The following is a 13924-nucleotide window of genomic DNA, read 5'->3' as shown; positions in this document are numbered from 1 at the left end:
CTCCCCCAGTTTTTGGTGGGGTTCGTGTTGCTAAGTCTTTGGTTTTCTATGTTGTGTCATCTGTACTATTATTTGTCTGTTTGTCTTTTTATTTTTGGCCATGTCGTTGTCAGTTTGTTTTCGATCTATGAGTTTGACTGTCCCTCTGGTATCTTTCGTCCCTCTTCTATAAGTGCTGCATGTGGTTATTTCACCTAATTGTATATGGTATGTTGTTTTTTAGTACAGTCTATAAGTTTTGAGACAATTCGACATTGAGGTATGAAGTATATGGCTATTTGATTCATTCTATGATTGTTGTCTGAGGTATTTGGATCTTCTGGTATAAGATATGTAGCTATTTAAAACAATATAAATTGAGTGTTGTAAGAGATTATTCGAATTAAAAGGGTACGTCAAGAGAAGTTTTGAATCTTGATAGTAATTGAAACAAGCATTATTTGTTGAATAAAATTATAATGTTGTTAAAAAAATGTGTTACAGTACATACAATTATTATTGAAGCTTTTAATGGATTCTGCTTCGTTTCATGCAAAATAAATGGCCAACGTAGCTTCAAAAGTCTTTGTTTAGGGTTGAATAAATCGCACTTTGTAAACAAACAAAAAACTCTGATACAATTTGTATCACGTTCGGAGGACGTTTTTTTTCCACAAACTATCGACCGAATCCCATGGAAAGCAACTGGGCTCTTCTTCCTGCCGAATTGTTCCGTTATTCACATGAGACAGACTCCATACGGAGCTTCTACGGAAGAATGAAAAGGAGCTAGCATTAATTTATGAGTTCACTTTTTGCTATCTAGATAAGGTCATCTCACTGAATAATTCAACGTTTGGTGACTATGTTGAACAAATCTATCCCATCGAACGTGAAATTAAGGATACACTATATACAGATAAATCTGCCTCATATCATGACTTATATCTAAAATTGACAATGAGTATCGGCTGAGATCAAAACTTTACGACAATACAGAGATGATTCAGCTTCCCACTGTACATTTTCCGTTTCTATGTAATGACATCCCAGCAGCAGCTGCATATAGATTATTTTTATCTCACAGTTGATATGATATTCAACAGTTTGCATTCCCTATCATGATTTCCTTAATAGGGAATTGCTGCTTAAATGGAAGATATTGACCTATGAGTTCCAAGTGGTAGAGTAATCTATAGACAATATGTATCTAGGAATCACACCATCTACAGACATCTTGTATCGGGGAACCATACCATCTATAGACAACTTATACCGAGGAAACAACACCATAAATGACAACTTGTATAAATTTAAGAACCACACATTCTATAGATAACATATATCTAGGAACCATACCATCTGTACACAACTTGTATCAAGGAACCACACCATATATGGACAACATGTACTTAGGAACCACACCATCTATAGACAACTTGTATCTAGGAACCCCAACATCTATAAAAAACTTATATCGAGGAACAAAACCATATAAAGATAACCTGTATCTAGGAACCACACCATATATAGATAACTTATATCTAGTAACCACACCGTCTGTAGACATTTGCTATCTAGGAACCAAGCAATATATAGATAAATAAAGGCATCAGTAGTACACCGCTGTTCGAAAGTCATAAATCGATTGAGAGAAAACAAATCCGGGGTACAAATTAAACATGTTAAAACCGAGGGAAACACATCAACTATATGAGGAAAACAACGTAACAACATAAACATTAAAGTGCAACAAAAAACCAAACGACAATGCAACACACACAGAAACGAACTATAAGATAACAACTGCCATATTCCTGACTTGGTACAGGACATTTTAAGAAAAAATGGTGGGTTGAACCTGGTTTTGTGGCTAGCCAAACCTCGTGCATTTATGGAAATGTTAAATATAACACTAAAAGGACAACATTACATGACAAGACTACAGTACAAATAAATGCAAGAACTTTCAGGACAAAGAAATACACAAATAAACAATACAATAATACATGCTAATAGTTAGCAAAGGTACCAGGCTTATAATTTAATACGCCAGACGTGCGTTTCATCTCCATAAGACTAAGTTATTTTATTTTTGGCCATGGCGTTGTCAGTTTGTTTTCGATCTATGAGTTTGACTGTCCCTCTGGTATCTTTCGTCCCTCTTTTATTTCTTGGAACCATACCATCTAAAGACAACTTGTATCCGTATCCAGGAACAACACCATATATTGTATTTAGGAACAATACCTTCAATAAATAACTTATTTCTAGAAACCATACCATTTATTTGAAACTTGTATCTGGGAACCACACCATCTATAGACAATTTGTATCTAAGAACCACGCCATCTTAACACACCATCTTAAGATAACCTTAGGAATAGATTACCTTAGCTGTATTTGGCAAAAAAATTAGGAATTTTAGTCCTCAATGCTCTTCAACTTCGTACTTTTTTGGGCCTTTTTAACTTTGTTTGATTCCAGCATCACTGATGAGTCTTTTGTAGACAAAACGCGCGTCTGGCGTAAATAAAAAATGTAGTCCTGGTATCTATGATGAGTTTATTTATATCTAGGAACCATACTATGTATTTAAAACTTGTATCCAGCAACCATTACATCTATAGAAAACTTGTATCTAAGAACCAAACCACATATAAACAACTTATATCTAGGAACCACGCCTTATATACGGGTGCCACATGTGGAGCAGGATCTGCTTACCCTTCCGGAGCACCTGAGATCACCCCCAGTTTTTAGTGGGGTTCGTGTTGCTTAGTCTGGTTTTCTATGTTGTGTCATCTGTACTATTATTTGTCTGTCTTTTTATTTTTGGCCATGGCGTTGTCAGTTTGTTTTCGGTCTATGAGTTTGACTGTCCCTCTGGTATCTTTCGTCCCTCTTTTATATGAATAACTTATATCTAGGAACCATACCTTCTATAACTAACGTATTTCTATGAACCATACCATTTATTTAAAACTTGTATCTAGGAACCACACCATCTATAGACAACTTAGATCGAGGAACCACACCTTATATAGACAACATGTTTCTAGGAACCACACAATATATAGTCAGCTTGTATCTAGGAACCACACCATCTATAGACAACTCATATTGAGGAACCACACCGTATATAGACAATATGTATCCAGGAACCATACGAAATATAGAAAACTAGAATCTAGGAACCATACCCAGACAACTTGTATCTTGATATTATAGACATCGTGTATCCAGAAACACACAATGTATAGAAATCCATCATATTGAACTAATTTTCTTTGATAACCAACCTGTATCTAAGAACCATGTTATGTATAAACAAGAGAGGCAAAAGATACCAAAGAGACATTCAAACTCATAACCGTTGGTTTTCCCGTTTGAATGGTTTTACACTAGTCATTTTTGGAGCCCTTTAGAGCTTGATGTTTGGTGTGAGCCAAGGCTCTGTGTTGAAGACCGTACTTTGACCTATAATGGTTTACTTTTATGAATTGTAACTTGGATGGAGAGTTGTTTCATTGGCACTCATACCACATCTTCTTATATCTATCATAAGCCGAAAATAAACTGACAACACTATGGCTAAAAAAGGGGAAAAAATACCAACAAACAAAATTATACAAAACACAAAACAGAAAACAGACAACTAAAGACTGAGCAACATGAAACCCACCAAAAACATTAACTGTATTGAAGAACAGGTAGTTGTTTTAACAGGTAGTTCGTGGTTCTTAAAACAAAAGGATTCAAATTGGTATGTGTCTTAAGTACTGGTTATGTAAAAAAGCTTACAAGGCTTTTTTACATAACCAGTACTTAAGACGCATACCAATTTGAATCCTTTTGTTTTAAGAACCATGAACTACCTGTTAAAACAACCTGTATCGAAGAACTCCACATTATAAAAACTACTTCATATGAGAACCATATATATATATATATATATAAACCATGTAAAAAAAACCTGTAGATTTGAACCTTAGATATACTAGTATATATGATTAATATACGCCTTTACTCTGTATTTTTATTTGAAAATTCAACCAGTTATTCCTTCCAACATTACACAACAGTATTAATATAGGCTATGGTTATGAAGAGACACTGTTCACATCTAGAATTTTGTCACTTGGTTGCATTTGGTAGTGTATACGATATTTTCACACAGTTTTATGGTCAAACGAAGATAATTGGTCACAGGTTGTATGTTTAACTTTACAGTCCTCAATGTATTCTTGCCTTAATTACTCTTAATGTTATGTATGTTTGTATATTTCAACAGTTTTTTGTTAGTGAATTTCAATAATATTTTGACAGAATCAAAGTGTTGTTTTGGCTCTGCAGCATACTTGGGCATATCATGGTCAACTGTTTTTCCCAGTATTAGCCAGCACAAGTAAATGCTCATAAATTGGGATTGTGCTTTCATTGTAGGAAGAAGGCTGCATTTGTAATAATTTTGATACACGTAAATAATTAGATGACTGAGTAAACAATATTTTTGGCTTTCCAATTATATTTTACAACATTTCAAATACAATAAAATCAAATCAAACACGAATAAAGAGTCTATAACCTAATACAAGTTGGTTGGTCATGCAATCTAAACAATGCCATATACAAAGATATAAAAAGATAAATAAAAGATTCACAAATATTTATTTTCTAAATTTATCCCCTGGTTGTATTTCAGCATTTCCTGTCACATGAAAAATCAATTTTGTATCAATTACATAAATATCTAAGAAATTTGTGCTGTTCAAAATCAATTGGATTATTAAGATGTTCTAATTTCAACAAACTTTTTAGCTTAAATACATCACTGAAAATGTATGCATATAAAAACAAGAATGTGTTCATAGTACATGGATGCCTCACTCGCACTATCATTTTCTATGTGGACCGTGAAATTGGGGTCAAAACTCTAATTTGGCATTAAAATTAGGAAGATTATATCATAGGGAAAATGTGTACTAAGTAACAAGTTGATTGGACTTCAACTTCATCAAAGTCTACCTTGACTAAAAACTTTAACCTGAAGCGGAACAGACGGACAAACGAACAGACTAGAAAATGTAATGCCCCTCTACTAATGTAGGTGGGGCATATAAAAGAATATTTCTTTTTTACATGAATTGTCGCTTTCATTTTCTATTATACTACATGTCCCTCATGTGTTGTTGTATTGACACATTAAAAGTGTGACCACCTGCCACACGCTGAACACCTTATTCTCCATGACAATTGTACCAGCTAATGGCATCCCACTATGTCATACGTTTCTCTTGTCAGCCATTGGCAGTCTTTTAGCAACTTGCATTGTTCTGTTCACCCTGAAGAATAGCCTGAGGATGTTCAAACCTGGATGTGCCGGGCTGATGTATTTTAAGTCCTACACATTCTGTAAAAAAATTAGAACACATATAAAATGGAGGAGAAAAAATGTATAGTTATACATAAAAAGTTGTCATCGATCTAATTTCAGTACAAAGGTAGCTAAATTAAATAATGTGTCCTTTGAAACACATTGACTAAAATTAAAAAAACTTATCTCAAAAAGCTATGATAGTGCATACTGGTACATGACCAGACATGAGTACATGTAAAGTTATCCATTCTTTTAATACTTATTCTAAAAGGTAATCAACTAAATATTTTTTATCTGTTCTTTAATTGATTTTGTTATATATGAATTAAAACATAACTAAATATGTATTTTTATACAGTTGTGAACACTTCAGGAACTACATATTGTTTGATACTTAAGTTTTGGAATTGCACAGTGTCATGGTTTTCTTAGACTGGTAATTGCATCTTCATATTAAATCCACTGGAGGTAAACTGACTGATATTTCAGTCTTGAAAACCTGTTTTTTAATTTTTTTTAATTGGTTTTGAATAATGGGGCTTTGTATTGATTTGATGAGTCAAGCCTTTTTCAACTGGTTTTACAGTTCGTTCTCAATTTGTGCTGTAACACCACTTTCTCGGGTTAATGGAAGGTTGAGCCCTCATTAACATGGTTAACCCGTACTCATTTAGTAAGTTATTGTCCTAAGACATTTTGTCATTTTACTAGCTTTTATAGCTTAATTTCTAGTATAGTTTTTGTTCATTGTTACAGGACCATATGATGACATTTACTTACTTAGATATGTGGTATCTGATGGATAGTTGCCTCAGCTAAAAAAATCTCAATATATGTTTTTTTTCTCGATATATTATGGTTTGTTTGTTTTTCAACATGTACTTTGGATCCTTAATGGTTTATGATCATTTAATGCCACAACTGTATTTCCTAATCAATATAGTATACTCATGAATAGATATTGTACCATTTGTGTGCTTACTTCAAAACTCAATGGACTTGGTTTCTTTGTTCAATATAATTGACACCACGGTCTCACCATTTTCCAACATTTTATTCACCTGGAAGTAAAAAGAAATGTCCCAAAAAGACTTGGACAGAACAAGTGTTCATAGAACCTAGAAAACATAGGTAAAAATCTATTTCTTCTCTGTGATTATTTTTGGTCAATGTAAACTTTTAAAAAGAACAATTTGATCAAAATTATCAGTTTAGATGTATAACAAATTTAACGAAAATGCCAAACACCAGATATTTTGACTTATATCAAATTTTGAGGATTGTGGCTTCATAATTATTTGTGGAATACACATTTTTGTCGATTTCTTGGGCATGGGTAAACCGCTACTTCAAATTTAAATACATTGTATTTAATAAAGAAGCCATTCTGTATTAGCTTGAATGCAGCCTTTTGCAAAACCATGAATCTAAATATCCATTAAAGTATGATTTTTCTCAATCAATGAAAAACAAAATTGATCCAAATTAATGGATGTAGCTGCATATATAAATCTAAAGTATAAAAGGTAGAACTCCTAGTAGAAATTGTTGGATTATTTAAATTTAACTAACCAGCTTCTTCGCCTTTTCCCAATCTTCCTTGTTGTTTTCTTGGTCCTATAAATAATTGGTAAATTATTTATCAAACTAGATCAGCTATTACATGTATTATGCACTACCATTTATTTTTATGAATCATTATTACCAAAAGAAATAAAGAAACTTAGGCCTGCACAAGTAAGTGGAAACAAGATGTATATGTTGTGCTGGCTGTATGTTCTAAACCCCTCTAAATCATGTGTGATTTAACATTCCTCACATCTCAGGCTTGACTAAATTTAAATCTATTGATTTGGTTGATTTTTGCAGCATTGACTTACTTCAAGGCAGACAATTTTTGTTGGTCGAGGGAGCCAGAATGCCAGAAGAAATTGGAATGCTATTATATTTATATAAAGTTTACCAATAATGCTTGTGGTACTAAGCCATTGTATAGTGTCCCCCAAAGAGTGAATGTCATGCTTGAGCAATAGATCTTACATTCAGGCTATATGTATTGTCTATGGTTCTCAGGTACAGGTTGTGTATTTTCTATAGTTCATAGGTACATGCAATTTGTATTGTCTCAGTTTTTTGTCTGTGGTTCTTGGGTAGAGTCTATATGAATTGTCAGTGGTTCTTGATATAGGCTATATGTATTGTTTATGGTTCTTAGGTTCAGTCTATATATATATTGTCTATGGTTCTTAGGTACAGTCTATATGTATTGTCTATGGTTCTTAGGTACAGTCTATATGTATTGTCTAAGGTTCTTAGGTTCAGTCTATATGAATTGTCTATGGTTCTTAGATATAGGCTATATGTATTGTCTATGGTTCTTAGGTTCAGTCTATATATATATATTGTCTATGGTTCTTAGGTTCAGTTTATATGTATTGTCTATGGTTCTTAGGTACAGTCTATATGTATCATCTATGGTTCTTAGGTTCAGTCTATATGTATTGTCTATGGTTCTTAGGTACAGTCTATATGTATTGTCTATGGTTCTTAGGTTCAGTCTATATGAATTGTCTATGGTTCTTAGATATAGGCCATATGTATTGTCTATGGTTCTTAGCTTCAGTCTATATGTATTGTCTATGGTTCTTAGGTTCAGTCTATATGAATTGTCTATGGTTCTTAGATATAGGCCATATGTATTGTCTATGGTTCTTAGCTTCAGTCTATATATATATTGTCTATGGTTCTTAGGTTCAGTCTATATATATATTGTTTATGGTTCTTAGGTTCAGTCTATATGTATTGTCTATGGTTCTTAGGTTCAGTCTGTATGTATTGTATATGGTTCTTAGAAACAGTCTATATGTATTGTCTATGGTTCTTAGGTTCAGTCTATATGAATTGTCTATGGTTCTTAGATATAGGCTATATGTATTGTCTATGGTTCTTAGGTTCAGTCTATATATATATATTGTCTATGGTTCTTAGGTTCAGTCTATATGTATTGTCTATGGTTCTTAGGTACAGTCTATATGTATTGTCTATGGTTCTTATGTTCAGTCTATATGTATTGTCTATGGTTCTCAGATAAAGGCTTCATGTATGGTCTATGGTTCTTAGGTTTAGTTTATATGAATTATCTATGGTTCTTAGAGAAAGGCTATATGTTTTGTCTATATGGTTCCTAGGTTCAGTCTATATGTATAGTATATAGTTGTTAGATAAAGGCGTTATATATTGTCTATAATTCTTAGATATCAGCTTGATATGTTGTCTATGGTCTTTAGGTACAGTCTATATGTATTGTCTATGGTTCTTAGGTACAGTCTATATGTATTGTCTAAGGTTCTTAGGTTCAGTCTATATGAATTGTCTAGGGTTCTTAGACATAGGCTATATGTATTGTCTATGGTTCTTAGGTTCAGTCTATATATATATTGTCTATGGTTCTTAGGTTCAGTCTATATGTATTGTCTATGGTTCTTAGGTACAGTCTATATGTATTGTTTAAGGTTCTTAGGTTCAGTCTATATGAATTGTCTATGGTTCTTAGATATAGGCTATATGTATTGTCTATGGTTCTTAGGTTCAGTCTATATATATATATTGTCTATGGTTCTTAGGTTCAGTCTATATGTATTGTCTATGGTTCTTAGGTACAGTCTATATGTATTGTCTATGGTTCTTATGTTCAGTCTATATGTATTGTCTATGGTTCTCAGATAAAGGCTTCATGTATGGTCTATGGTTCTTAGGTTTAGTTTAAATGAATTATCTATGGTTCTTAGAGAAAGGCCATATGTTTTGTCTATATGGTTCCTAGGTTCAGTCTATATGTATAGTATATAGTTGTTAGATAAAGGCGTTATATGTTGTCTATAATTCTTAGATTATCTATGTTGTCTATGGTCTTTAGGTACAGTCTATATGTATTTTCTATGGTTCTTAGATATAGGCTTAATGTATTTTCTATGGTTCTTATGTTTAGTTTATATGTATCATATCTGGTTCTTAGATATAGGGTACATGTATTGTCATTTGTTCTTAGATATATGCTTTATTAATTGTCTATATGGTTTTTAGGTTCAGGTTATAAGTTTTGTCTATATGGTTCTTAGGTACAGTCTATATGACATGTATGTATTGTTGATATGGTTCTTAGGTACAGGCTTTATATATATATATATATATTGTAATACCAGTGCAGTAATCAAACTACTAACATGATTAACATGATCAAAGTGTAACTACATAATCATAAACATTAGGGGAGAATTCAAACTAATAAAATGATCAACCGATATAATAACATGATCATGAATTTTTAGGGCAGAAATCGAAACTATCGCCATGATTAAACCAGGTTATAAAGGACAATAATCAAACAATCGATTAAAAATGATGATGATGATTAAACCCTGTAATCACATGATCATCAAAGGCGGATTTAGAGGGGGCAGGGAGCTTCATATATGATAAATGTATACACTTTTAAACATATTGCTCCAAACGTAGGTTTTCCATAGGGCCTCACCCCTTTTTCAAAATCCTGGAATCATGGATCATGAATAATAAGGGCAATAATCAAATGATTAACATGATCAAAGTGTGATATTACATTATCTAATCTATCATGAATATCAAGAGCAATAATCAAACCTTAAATTAGATAATTATGAATATTAAGGGCAATAATAAAAAATATGTAATCAGATAATCATGAATAGTAAAGGCAATAATCAATAGATTATCATGTTTAACTATTCAATCATATGATTATGGTTATTAAGGGTAAAAATAATCAAATGATCGTCATGTTCGAAACTGTGTAATCAGATGATCATGAATAAAAGGGCAATATTCAAATGATCATCATGTTCAAACTGTGTAATCAGATGATCATGAATATTCAGGGCAATAATCAAACGATCATCATGTTCAAACTGCGTAATCAGATAATCATGAATATTAATGGTAATAATCAAACAATCATCATGGCCTAACTGTTCAATCATATGATCATGATTATCAGGGGCAAAAATCAATCAATCATCATGGCCTAACTGTTTAATCATATATGATCATGATTATCAAGGGCAATAATCAGACGATCATCATGGCCTAAAATGTTAAATCATATGATCATGATTATCAAGGGCAATAATCAGACGATCATCACGGCCTAACTTTGTAATCATATGATTATGAATATTAATGGCAATAATCAAACAATCGTCATGGCCTAACTGTTTAATCATATGATCATGATTATCAAGGGCAATAATCAGACGATCGCCACGGCCTAACTGTGTAATCATATGATTATGAATATTAAGGGCAATAATCAAACAATCATCATGGCCTAACTGTTTAAACATGATTTGAATGTGTGATCAACTTATCATGAATAATAATTTCTTCTAACTATCAACATAATCACACCGTGTAATCATATAATCATGAATATCAGGGGAAAACTCTTACTATCAACATGATCACACTACTCACTAGTTATAAGACTTAAATGTATAGTGATTAACTTATACAGGGAATTTTATAAATCCCAGGTTGGACCAGAGCCTGATATTTTGGCCTAAATGTTTAAAGCAAAGGTATGTTTGTTATTTGGTCGTAAACAGGCAATTTTTGTTTTCGTGTTTACCCTTTTCTGCATCTTTAGGACTCACTTACCCGTCAGTTAACAGCAATATAAATATAACGTGAAATCGAAACAGAAAGTACACTTCGGAAATTCTCTTTTTCGTAGAATAAATCCGAGTAACATTAAGAACCAATTGTATGATAGATAACAAAAATGAAAAATAAATAAGCCAATCAGAGCGTGGTCCATATCGTGGTTTTTAAATCCTAAAAACCACTACTATTATACCTCCAAATACTGAAACAAACACATCATGTAGTGTAAAATCGTCAAATTTTGAAACATCATTACGTAATGTTAAAGCCATATAAAGCAAATCATCATTACGAAATAACAAAACCACATCATGTAATGAAACAACTACATTACGTCAAGTCACATACACATCAAGTAATGTTAAAACCACATTGGCTTATGACACAACCACATTAAATAATGGTGAAACCACATCGAGTAATGACAAAACCATATTAAGTAATGACAAAACTATATCAAGTCAATACGAAACCATATCATGTAATATCGGAATATCATTAAGTAATGACTTTCCATATTGAGTTATATCAACACATCATTACGTAATGTCAAAATCATATTATGTAAAGACAAACTATCATCAAGTAATAACAGAACAACATAACGTAATATCAGAGTTCCACATAAGACAGCTGTGGCGTTCCATAATATCTGGTTGCCCTTCAATGTTTTCATCTTGGACATTAATGAGACATTGTCGATGAATGCAAATTCGTTGGCCAGTTGATGTATAGTTGAACTGTCCTAATAAATCCATGACACATAATTGCCAAAATTCAAACTTATTATTTGTTGTTTTTATTATGATTATGGGGGCATACTGTAAAACATGGTATGGTACGATGGTATGGTATGTGTTATGGTATGGTGGTATGGTACGAATACCACCATACCATGGTATGCATGAATGGTACCATGGTATGGTATGATGGTATGGTACAAATTACTATACCGTGGTATAATTTGATGGTATGAAGCATGGTATTGTTTTTTGATATAGGAAATTTTGAAAAGTTAATTAAGGCAATTTTGAAACATGATTTTTTTTAATTGGCTGACATTATGTATCTGTTTTATTCATGAAAAGAAAATATTACTAAAAAAAGTGGATGTAGACAAAACAGATCACTTACATAAATTTGTGAACAGAAAACAAGAGAAAACTCAATTTAAACATCTCTGATAACCATAAAGTTAAGATAAGATAAATATTATGTCCCGTCCTAAAACATTGAAAATTCTGTCAATTAGTCTTTGAAATTTTGGGAAGTGCTGCATATCTTATGATTATAAGCTAGATAATGTAGTTAAAGTTTTATTGCTTAACCTTCTGTCAATGACCAACTTTTATATTGTTTTGAAATATGACACTTTCAACAGTTGCATATTCTGTGTGTCTACATGTATGCCCAAGAAATCACATTTAAAAAATGTGAATAAAAGGTGAATGTATCTGCTGCATCAATTAGAAAACACCATACTTTCAAATTAAACTGTCACTCATATAATACTATGTTAGTTGATAGATACCACATGTTTTTATATGTGAAAATTGTTGCACGAAGGAACAGTTAATACACAATATCAATCAAAGAATGTGTCTTCTTTTATTATTATTTATGATTTATATTTCAATTTGTTGTAGAATAAAAAATATACATGTATGAAAAATCTGTTAACTCAGTCCCTTCACACTATCTACAAATATAAACAAAACACTGGTCTTTAACAATGCAAATGCACATGCAAACCATTTAATTATTTTAGTGAAATATAAAACTACGTGTACCGGTACTAAATACTCCTCCAAACTGAATATTTTCTTAAATCTAGATAATTGATTCGCAGCAAAAAAAAAAATCTTCATTTTAACCTCAATAATTTAAAAGCTTTGACTTTCATGGAAATAAAATCTTAATTTCAATATCAAACTTTTATAAGATAGAATTAGCATATAATAAACAACAACAAAAAAAACCGACATACATTCCAAATATCTTTACAGAAAGAGTATACTTATATGTTATATGTAATAATTCATTCATCAAACAAATCTTTTTGATTCTGTTGAAATTGACTCACCACATATGGTGCTACATATACTAATGATGGAACAAAAAAGGTATTTTTTGACTTGATGCATTGTTTAGACAGATGAAAATAAATATTGTTTATTTCTCCATATAATTTTGTGCAATCTTTGAAATATGCATGTCTCCCTCTAGAAACAACAACTAAATTCCCTGGTGGTTGGGGTATTTGCCCTTCATGTTTTAAGTTTCCCTTCATCCATAGCATTTCGACTCTTTATTGTCATAATCTTTTAAGAAAATATATTATATATCCTCCATCGTGTGGACTTGGAGCTGGAACTTTTGGTTGGTCTTGATCATCCAAATAAGTTAAACTTTTTTGTTGATTTTAATGGCCTCCCCTTTACGCTTCTGTGTTGCTTTGTGTGGCTTTTTACCTCTTCCGCAAGGCATATTTATATTTGCAAGACCTTTACGATTTAAATTAATGGTTTTGGTTAACAAACTTTTCAAGTAAATTACAGTGTTCTGCTGCTGCAATCGAATGGGAGCATACTTTATACATTTCCCATATTGGACAGTTACTGTCACATGCTACTTGACCTGTGCATAGTAAAGTTACCAAATGAGGTTTTTCAGCATTGGTAGAGCTGGTGATAAAGTATTTGCCAACGATGTTTGATGCTCCGGGTTTCCCAGGGAATGAAACTATATCAGATCTACTATGATATCAATTTCATTTTTTTCTAACTATTTTCTGAAGTTCTTAACTTACTTAACGTATGTCAATATCCTGACTGAAGAACTGACTTATCTTTTGAATGTGTGTGGGCC

At 32.1% G+C, this 13924-nt stretch overlaps 2 long non-coding RNA genes across 13 annotated transcripts; one reads left to right on the top strand and one right to left on the bottom strand.

Annotated features, from left to right (window-relative positions):
- Window positions 1–4633: 4633 nt before the first annotated feature.
- Window positions 4634–11122, bottom strand: LOC127737910 (uncharacterized). Of its 2 annotated transcripts, none has more exons than XR_007999864.1 (4): window positions 11051–11122; window positions 6932–6976; window positions 6342–6420; window positions 4634–5392 (listed from the first exon to the last, which is right to left on the bottom strand). It is a non-coding gene; the product is annotated as an uncharacterized LOC127737910 (long non-coding RNA). The 2 variants fall into 2 exon arrangements; XR_007999865.1 differs by having other exon boundaries at window positions 11022–11106.
- LOC127737911 (uncharacterized) lies at window positions 6983–9118 on the top strand. 11 transcript variants are annotated; one of them, XR_007999873.1, is made up of 5 exons: window positions 6983–7741; window positions 7845–8009; window positions 8146–8178; window positions 8647–8778; window positions 8880–9118. It is a non-coding gene; the product is annotated as an uncharacterized LOC127737911 (long non-coding RNA). The 11 variants fall into 11 exon arrangements; XR_007999870.1 differs by having other exon boundaries at window positions 7845–8110; XR_007999871.1 differs by having other exon boundaries at window positions 7845–8178; window positions 8880–8945; window positions 8983–9118.
- Window positions 11123–13924: the final 2802 nt, after the last annotated feature.

This window comes from Mytilus californianus, unplaced genomic scaffold, assembly GCF_021869535.1.
Source record: "Mytilus californianus isolate M0D057914Y unplaced genomic scaffold, xbMytCali1.0.p SCAF_4, whole genome shotgun sequence".
NCBI lineage: Eukaryota > Metazoa > Mollusca > Bivalvia > Mytilida > Mytilidae > Mytilus > Mytilus californianus.
Note: the sequence above shows the minus strand (reverse complement) of the source record. Positions and strands in the feature narration are given on the sequence as shown.